The sequence below is a fragment of the Drosophila sechellia genome, unplaced genomic scaffold (assembly GCF_004382195.2).
Source record: "Drosophila sechellia strain sech25 unplaced genomic scaffold, ASM438219v1 U_188, whole genome shotgun sequence".
Classification (NCBI taxonomy): Eukaryota; Metazoa; Arthropoda; class Insecta; order Diptera; family Drosophilidae; genus Drosophila; species Drosophila sechellia.
The window spans coordinates 25,001-35,523 of record NW_022611125.1 but is presented as its reverse complement, the minus strand read 5'-3'; the positions used below and the strand labels follow the sequence as shown (position 1 = coordinate 35,523).

Below are 10,523 nucleotides of genomic sequence, written 5' to 3'. Positions count from 1 at the left end.
GGGTTTTTTTTTTTTTTGGAGTAACTAATTCTATTTATTAAGATTTCAAAAGGAATCGTTCAGTAATTCTCTGAACTTAACCTAATGTGTGATAAAGATAAATGAGACAAGTGGTATCTTAATTATAAAGTACAAAAGAAAATGTAATATGTTATGTTATCCTCCGGGTAAGGAGATCGCTGGGGTGTACCCTCTTCAGTCTTCGGAGAGAGATGGGATCAGCTAGGATAGTTGCTAGTCGGTTCGGGTGGGCCATAAGCCTGTCGGCATAACGGCTGCTGTGGAAATTAATCTGATCCCCAAGAAGGGTAACTTTCAGATCTCTTTCGATGACTATGTTCGTCACGTACCAGGGGAGCCCAGATGCGTGACGTGCAGCTCTTGACTGGACCACACGGAGCCTATTAAGCTGGGATTTGGCGGCAGTTCCCCACACCTGGATGGCATAATCCACGTTGGAGCGAGAATGGCTTTGATTAAAAGAGCCTTAGAGCTCATTTGAAGTTTGCTGGAGTGGAAGAGCCAGTCGAGCTTTTTTAGCTTCGCCAGTGACTTTGATTGGACCGACGTGATGTGGCCCCCCAGGTCAGTCTCCGATCTAGATGAACTCCTAGGTAGCAGTGCGATCTAGCATTGGTGATAGGGCTTCCATTGAAGGTCAGATCTGTGCAGGTTCCGGGTCGCAGGGAAAAAGTTACACAGGCTGACTTTGAGGAGTTAATGGCCACATTCCATTTGGCAGTCCATTTTTCGATTGCGTGCAGCCAATCCTGGACCGCGTTGGAGGCAGTTTGCAGTGAAGGATGAGACGCCAGCATGGCAGTGTCATCGGCGTAAGTGGCCAGGAGCAGCTGAGCCGGGGGGACTTCGGCGTTGTTTGCGGGAGATGGCATGTCAGCAGTGTACAGGGTGTATAGGAAGGGCCAAGAACACTTCCCTGTGGAACTCCTGCATGAATCTCCTCCAGGCTGGATCGAGCATCACGCACTGCAACGTCGAACGTCCGATTAGAGATGAACGATTCAGGATGGCATAGTAGGGAGCAGGAAGGAGAGTTTTCATCTTGTATAGAAGGCCCTCATGCACACCTTGTCAAACGCTTGCTTCACGTCTAGAAAGACGCCGACCGTGTAGAGTTTGTGCTCGAAGCCATGCGTCACCTGGTTTACCAGTCGATGTATTTGTTCAGGGCAGCCGTGGGACTTCCTGAAACCAAATTGGTGTGGAGGTATATGGTTCACTACTTGCGGCAGTTCCATCAGGCGGGCTAAGAGTATTCTCTCAAAAATCTTAGAGAATGTTGATAGCAGGCTGATTGGGCGATATGCATCGATCTGCGTTGGCGGCTTTCCGGCTTTAGGTATCATAATGATACGTGCTCGCTTCCATTGCCTTGGAAAGTGCCCTAGCCTTAGCATGGCATTAAAATTTTTACTAAGGCTAGGACTCCTTTGCGTGGCAGAGACTTCGCAGCACGGTTGTCGATGCTATCGTAACCAGGGGTTTTCTTGATGTGTAGCGCCTTCAGCTGCATCATGACTTCCTGCGGAGTGGTATGCCTAATGGGGCGAGCCGGTACAGTCGGAGCGTCCAGAAAATTATTGATTTCTACGCGGTTTGAGTCGTCTGTTAGGTTGAGGGCAAGAAGGTGGAGGTCAGGTGCAAAGCAAATGCCCTCGCTTTTTCATCGTCCGTCTTGAGCCAGAGGCCACTTTGACTCAGGATGGGAGATTGAAACATCGGCTGCCTCTTGATATTTCTTGTGAGCCTCCATAACGAGAAGTTGCTGTTGTTATCTGGGCCAATACCCTCAAGCAGGGTATCCAGATTATCTCGTCGGGTCCTGGCTAGCAAACGATGCAGTCTGTTTGTGGTACTAGAGTATAGCTGCTTGATGTTCGGATCTCCTGTGGCGATATACCGTCTCCTGAGGCTCCTTTTGTGGGAGAGCAGCTCCCTAGCCTCCAAGCTCAAGATGGGAGCCCTCCTTGCGGTCGTGTGACGAGCTTGATGTGGGGGAGGTGTGGCCCTCCGTGCTGCTTCCGCGATTGTAGCTACGAGGTAATCTACATAAGCTTCCAGACTACTGCATGTGTCAATGGGGATGTTGAGATCAACTGTGGCCTCGATGTGCTCCTTGAAGGCCACAGTATTTGCAGTAGGTGACAGCATTTTAGTGACACCTTTGAAAAGCTGAGCGTCTTCATCCAGCACAAACAGCAGGGGGAGATGGTCAGACGACAGTTCTGTCAGGGTTTGCACGTTGATTTCTTGCTGTCTGAATCCTTTGGAGATCCCGAAATCAATTGCACTTGGAGTGACACTTGTTCGAAAGGGATAGCAAGTAGCTTCTCCAGTTGCAACAATGTCAATACCTTTGCCCGCCAGAGCGGAGAGCAGCACCCTGCCTCTAGTGCACATCCTGTAGTTTCCCCACCATCTGTGCTTTGCGTTCCAATCACCTGCCGCTAGGAACTTTGTGCCAAATTGAGAGATGATAAGCTCAACGTCAGCCTCCGTCCACCTGAGGTTAGGAGGGCAGTATACTGAGGCAATGTTAAAAGTACCCTGCTTGCCGTCAGCTGGATAACTGCTGCCTGGATGTGATTTTCCGACAGGGTGGAGAAGAGTTGATGGGAGATGAGTGATCTAATAAGGATCGCCGCACCTCCGCGACGGCTGTCATCCGGGTGGTTGGCAGTGTGGAGGGTAAAGCCAGGAATTCTAAAAGTGGACCGGGAAACGAAGTGGGTTTCCGACAGCAGGAGGATGTCGATTTCGTGAAGCTCGATGAAGGCGAGGATCTCATTGGTCTTCGAGGAGGCCCCATTGGCATTCCAAGCTGCTATCTTAAGAGGACCCATTTTGAGCAGCAGAAGGGAAGGTGCGATTTTGCATGAGCAGTTGCATTAGTGTTTCAACTAGTGACAACATCCTGTCAAGCCTAGAAAACAGTTGTTCCAGCTTAGACTCAAGGTTGGCGCTTGCAGGGGGGACAGTAACGGCAGGCTTGGCGACGGGCTGACTTCCTCTGACTATACTAGCAAAGGAAGGCTTACCAGACATAAGGACTGGTGGACTGGGTTGGTGTACTCCTCTTGCAGGACCAGAAACAGAGGGTTCATTGACTTTCCGTTGATGTTTGCGGTTAGAAGCCTCTAGCAGGATTTTTTGCAACCTTTAAAGTTTGCTGCATGGGGGCCGCCACAGTGAAACAGAATCTGGCCTCGTCCTGTTCCAGCTTGCACTCTGCAGTGGGGTGATTTTCTCCGCATTCTCTGCATATATAGTGCCGAGAACAATATGCCTTGGTATGACCATAGCCTTGGCACCTGTGGCATTGAATCGGTTCCGATTGTTTACGGGGTTTCTCCCAAGTTACCCTGTGCCTACAGACAACCGGTATGCCCTTTACTTGATTGTTGTTCTCAGCTTTTTTGAGGTCAATGAACCTCATATTAAGAGGAAGAGAGGTAGCCTTGTTGCGCGGAGTATAAATCCGTACAACGTTATGTCCTTCGTTTGGAGGGCTGCGATGATATCCACCGATGGGACTCCGTGGTGAATATTGCGCATGACAATCTTGTAGGGTCGGTCCTCCGGTAGCTGATGGTGATGGAAAAGGGATCCTTTGTCGAGAAAGTGACGGGCCACCAGCCTGTAGCTTTCTGGGGAGTTGCACTGAACAGCGCAATCTCCCGAATTCAGGGCCTTTATTGTATAGGAGTCTCCCACAAGAGCGTCCAGCTCGTCGCGAAATGATGTGAAGTTCACCACATTGGGAAACATCATTCTAGGTACCTTAGAGTGACGGCTTGATTTCGGGGCTGGTACAGTTTGGTGAGCACCTTTCAGCTGTTGTTTTTGTCCTGCTTTCCTTGCGGCACGGTTGAGGGCGGTATTCGAGGAGCATGGCTCGTCGTTGTCACTCGAAGATTCCACGCCCAGGACCATATCTTCCTTGTCGCTAAGGGCTTGGAAGCGATTGGCAGTGATTTTAGCCGGCTTGTCAGACGCCACCTTTTTTACCATTTTAGGGGAGAGGACCGCACCTGCTCTCTTTATATTTCCTCTATTCCTAGATTTAAAGGAGACATCCTGCCAGCCGGAGGCAGATTGTGGCTTCGCAATTGAGCTGACAGATGCACTGTTGTGAGTTGTACTGGCAGTAGTAGAGCATACGTTGCCGCTCAAGGAGGAGGTGAATATGTACGCAGACGAGATAGTCGAGCTGGTGGTGGTCAGTGTGAAGGTCGAGCTGCAGTAGGTATTAGAAATACTGGTAGTAGCGAAGGCTGGATCTTCACTCAGCCAGCTCTTTGTCAATTCCTTCCGAATCTCTTTAGGGCCAGCGCCAGCAATTAGCTTCATCGACTCATAATCGATAGATTTTTGCTGTGGATCGTTATCCATAATCAAAATCTGCCAGCTAAAAGCTTACAGTTCAAGCAGCAGAGTGTCTAAGACACAAGCGACCGCGTGGCCGCTGGGCAGCGGAGCCCCACTTCGTGCAAACAAATTCACGTTGAGTTCCACTACAATATCACAGATAGCGACTTAAGGGTCACTATTAACAATTTGTGCCACTATTTTGGATTTGATTTTAGTTTAAAAATTCACGAACAAAAAACTATAAACTCTGACCTACTGCTTAAGTGAGAGGGTATAGTAGTGTAAACCACCGGAATTACGACAGAGGGTTCAAAAACTACTATAGGTAGGCAGTGGTTGCCGACCTCTCATATTGTTCAAAACTTATTAATTCATATGATTTTGGCAATAATATGAGTAAATTAAATAATAAACACATGAAAATGAGTATTTATTATATGTATAAGGGAAAAATGCTGAAATATTCCCATACTCTCTTAGTATTATAGAGAAACCATTTTGGTGAAAGGGTATAATAGTGTAAGTTACCTGACGTACGACAGAGGGTTCAAAAACTACTATAGGTAGGCAGTGGTTGCCGACCTCTCATATTGTTCAAACTTATGTATTCATATGATTTTGGCAATTATATGATTAAATTAAATAATATACATATAAAAATGGTTAATTATTATATGTATATGGGAAAAATGCTGAGATATTCCCATATTCTCTTAGTATTATAGAGAAAGCCATTTAAGTGAGAGGGTATAGTAGTGTAACGACCGGAATTACGACAGAGGGTTCAAAACTACTATAGGTAGGCAGTGGTTGCCGACCTCTCATATTGTTCAAAACTTATGTATTCATATGAATTTGGCAATTATATGAGTAAATTAAATAATATACATATGAAAATGATTAATTATTATATGTATAGGGAAAAATGCTGAAATATCCCACATTCTCTTAGTATTATAGAGAAAAGCCATTATAGTGAGAGGGTATAGTAGTGTAAAGACCGGAATTACGACAGAGGGTTCAAAAACTACTATAGGTAGGCAGTGGTTGCCGACCTCTCATATTGTTCAAAACTATGTATTCATATGATTTTGGCAATAATATGAGTAAATTAAATAATAAACATATGAAAATGGATTAATTATTATATGTATAAGGGAAAAAATGCTGAAATATTCCACATTCTCTTAGTATTATAGAGAAAATCCATTATCGTGAGAGGGTATAGTAGTGTAACGACCGGAATTACGACAGAGGGTTCAAAAACTACTATAGGTAGGCAGTGGTTGCCGACCTCTCATATTGTTCAAACTTATGTATTCATATGATTTTGGCAATTGTATGAGTAAATTAAATTAATATACATATGAAAATGATTAATTATTATATGTATATGGGAAAAATGCAGAATATTCCCATATCTCTTAGTATTATAGAGAAAGCCATTTAGTGAGAGGGTATAGTAGTGTAACACCGGAATTACGACAGAGGGTTCAAAAACTACTATAGGTAGGCAGTGGTTGCCGACCTCTCATATTGTTCAAAACTTATGTATTCATATGATTTTGGCAATTGTATGAGTAAATTAAATAATATACATATGAAAATGATTAATTATTATATGTATAAGGGAAAAATGCTGAAATATTCCCACATTCTCTTAGTATTATAGAGAAAATCCATTATAGTGAAGGGTATAGTAGTGTAAACGACCGGAATTACGACAGAGGGTTCAAAAACTACTATAGGTAGGCAGTGGTTGCCGACCTCTCATATTGTTCAAAACTTATGTATTCATATGATTTTGGCAATTATATGATTAAATTAAATAATATACATATAAAATGGTTAATTATTATATGTATATGGGAAAAAATGCTGAGATATTCCCATATTCTCTTAGTATTATAGAGAAAAGCCATTTAGTGAAGGGTATAGTAGTGTAAACGACCGGAATTACGACAGAGGGTTCAAAAACTACTATAGGTAGGCAGTGGTTGCCGACCTCTCATATTGTTCAAACGTATTATTCATATGATTTTGGCAATAATATGAGTAAATTAAATAATAAACATATAAAAATTAATATTTATTATATGTATAAAGAAAAAAATAATCATATTATATATGAATATGGAAAAAAAATGAAATGTTCCTATAATCTCTTAATAAATAGAGAATAGACCGTATGTTGGGTGGCAAACGGAATTGAAAATACCCGCTTTGAGGACAGCGGGTTCAAAAACTACTATAGGTAGGCAGTGGTTGCCGACCTCCCGCATTATTCGAAATATTTATTTCGGATTATGTTTATATTGGTTACATAAATAAAGTATATTATTATCCGTACAAATTTGTTTCTCAGTTCTATAGAACACGGGACTTGGCTCCGCGGATAATAGGAATATACGCTTTTTTTTAGATAATATCGTTGAAACAAAAGTCAAGTTTCTATTATATATAGAATAACAATCGTTTCCATATATTATCGTTAATTTTTGGAGGCAGGCAAATATTAATTTATTACCTGCCGTATAGTTGGATTATTATATCGTTACGGTATAATACAAATATGGATTCTTATGAAAGAAATATAAAATTATATATTAAATGTGGAAATATTATCATATGCGCTTGGTTTTATGTTATATATTACCAGAGAGATATATGAAAAGAGATAAATTTTAAATTTATCTTCAAAATGCAAATGATTTAACTTAATATTTATATTGGTTAAACAAAAATTGTACATGTGTGGATACAATAATTATGTATGTTGGAAATAAAATGATATTTTATAATGAAATATGTATATATAAAAGATAAATTATAGAAACATATATATTACATAATTATATGAAATTCTTGTTATATTGGTAAAACAAGTATAAATTAAAAATGAAAATATGGATTACGAATGCTATATAAAAATGGCCGTAATCGAATAGATTTTTTACTTATATTTATATATTTAAAATTTTACCCAAAGGCGAAATATTGAATTTTATTCAATATAATAAAAATCATGGAATTATATAAAGTGAAAAATCTATATATCTATTATATTGCTTATTTCGATTCAAAAATATGAATGGAATATGAAGGAAAAACATTATTCTGGTTGATCCTGCCAGTAGTTATATGCTTGTCTCAAAGATTAAGCCATGCATGTCTAAGTACACACGAATTAAAAGTGAAACCGCAAAAGGCTCATTATATCAGTTATGGTTCCTTAGATCGTTAACAGTTACTTGGATAACTGTGGTAATTCTAGAGCTAATACATGCAATTAAAACATGAACCTTATGGGACATGTGCTTTTATTAGGCTAAAACCAAGCGATCGCAAGATCGTTATATTGGTTGAACTCTAGATAACATGCAGATCGTATGGTCTTGTACGACGACAGATCTTTCAAATGTCTGCCCTATCAACTTTTGATGGTAGTATCTAGGACTACCATGGTTGCAACGGGTAACGGGGAATCAGGGTTCGATTCCGGAGAGGGAGCCTGAGAAACGGCTACCACATCTAAGGAAGGCAGCAGGCGCGTAAATTACCCACTCCCAGCTCGGGGAGGTAGTGACGAAAAATAACAATACAGGACTCATATCCGAGGCCTGTAATTGGAATGAGTACACTTTAAATCCTTTAACAAGGACCAATTGGAGGGCAAGTCTGGTGCCAGCAGCCGCGGTAATTCCAGCTCCAATAGCGTATATTAAAGTTGTTGCGGTTAAAACGTTCGTAGTTGAACTTGTGCTTCATACGGGTAGTACAACTTACAATTGTGGTTAGTACTATACCTTTATGTATGTAAGCGTATTACCGGTGGAGTTCTTATATGTGATTAAATACTTGTATTTTTTCATATGTTCCTCCTATTTAAAAACCTGCTTAGTGCTCTTAAACGAGTGTTATTGTGGGCCGGTACTATTACTTTGAACAAATTAGAGTGTTAAAGCAGGCTTCAAATGCCTGAATATTCTGTGCATGGGATAATGAATAAGACCTCTGTTCTGCTTTCATTGGTTTTCAGATCAAGAGGTAATGATTAATAGAAGCAGTTTGGGGGCATTAGTATTACGACGCGAGAGGTGAAATTCTTGGACCGTCGTAAGACTAACTTAAGCGAAAGCATTTGCCAAAGATGTTTTCATTAATCAAGAACGAAAGTTAGAGGTTCGAAGGCGATCAGATACCGCCCTAGTTCTAACCATAAACGATGCCAGCTAGCAATTGGGTGTAGCTACTTTTATGGCTCTCTCAGTCGCTTCCGGGAAACCAAAGCTTTTGGGCTCCGGGGGAAGTATGGTTGCAAAGCTGAAACTTAAAGGAATTGACGGAAGGGCACCACCAGGAGTGGAGCCTGCGGCTTAATTTGACTCAACACGGGAAAACTTACCAGGTCCGAACATAAGTGTGTAAGACAGATTGATAGCTCTTTCTCGAATCTATGGGTGGTGGTGCATGGCCGTTCTTAGTTCGTGGAGTGATTTGTCTGGTTAATTCCGATAACGAACGAGACTCAAATATATTAATAGATATCTTCAGGATTATGGTGCTGAAGCTTATGTAGCCTTCATTCATGGTGGCAGTAAAATGTTTATTGTGTTTGAATGTGTTTATGTAAGTGGAGCCGTACCTGTTGGTTTGTCCCATTATAAGGACACTAGCTTCTTAAATGGACAAATTGCGTCTAGCAATAATGAGATTGAGCAATAACAGGTCTGTGATGCCCTTAGATGTCCTGGGCTGCACGCGCGCTACAATGAAAGTATCAACGTGTATTTCCTAGACCGAGAGGTCCGGGTAAACCGCTGAACCACTTTCATGCTTGGGATTGTGAACTGAAACTGTTCACATGAACTTGGAATTCCCAGTAAGTGTGAGTCATTAACTCGCATTGATTACGTCCCTGCCCTTTGTACACACCGCCCGTCGCTACTACCGATTGAATTATTTAGTGAGGTCTCCGGACGTGATCACTGTGACGCCTTGCGTGTTACGGTTGTTTCGCAAAAGTTGACCGAACTTGATTATTTAGAGGAAGTAAAAGTCGTAACAAGGTTTCCGTAGGTGAACCTGCGGAAGGATCATTATTGTATAATATCCTTATCGTTAATATGGTTATAATAAATAATACAATTCCAAATAAAATATTACAAATGATTCCAGGATCAAAAGTTAAAGTCAAATAAATGAAGATGGCTTTTATTTATATGTGGGGCTGGCAACCTATAAAAAGACTTTAACATATTAATTTGCTGTCGTATTTGTGGCAGTGCTTACTCAACAACGCGTTTCCTATAAACAATTCTCGAAAATGGAAATCGAAGAACTAACTATTCGAAAGTAGAGTCGAATTAAAATAAATAATTTTGAAAATGTGTGGTAATCAAATAGTGTTGTGTATATGGACCATAATATACACGCGTTGCGAATATGTATTGTTCATCTTATGTTATGAGCATACGTTGGCTAATGCCAACTAATATCAGTTTGTACTGATCCAGCAGGTTAATGTTTTATATAATTTTGCAGTATGTGTCACCCAAAATAGCAACCATAACAGATTATTATATACATATGCTTATATGAACTAAGACATTTCGCAACTTAGTTTTAGGTATAAATAAATTTATTGAGAATTGATATATGCCGTAAATGTTATTTTTAATTTTTCAATAAAACAATATTGACATTATTAATATTGAATTATAAACTCTAACGTATCATGGCCATGGTCGATGAAGAACCACAAACTGTGCGTCATTGTGAATGCAGGAGACATCAATCATTTGAACGATATGAGTCCATGCTGTTTGTATTTAATTTGTTATGTGCTGATTATACATTGGTTGAGGGTTGTAAGACTATGCTAATGAGGGTTCAAAACTATATAGGTAGGCAGTGGTTGCCGACCTCTCATATTGTTCAAAACTTATGTATTCATATGATTTGGCAATTATATGAGTAAATTAAATAATATAATATGAAAATGATTAATTATTATATGTATAGAGAAAAAAAATGCTGAAATAGTCCCACATTCTCTTAGTATTATAGAGAAAGCCATTATAGTGAGAGGGTATAGTAGTGTAAACGACCGGAATTACGACAGAGGGTTC

The 10,523-nt window shown here is 40.5% G+C and overlaps 1 non-coding gene across 1 annotated transcript; it reads left to right on the top strand.

Moving 5' to 3' along the window:
• The first annotated feature begins 7,506 nt into the window (after positions 1–7,506).
• Positions 7,507–9,494, top strand: LOC116802622. Its single transcript, XR_004362956.1, has one exon. It is a non-coding gene; the product is annotated as a small subunit ribosomal RNA (ribosomal RNA).
• Positions 9,495–10,523: the final 1,029 nt, after the last annotated feature.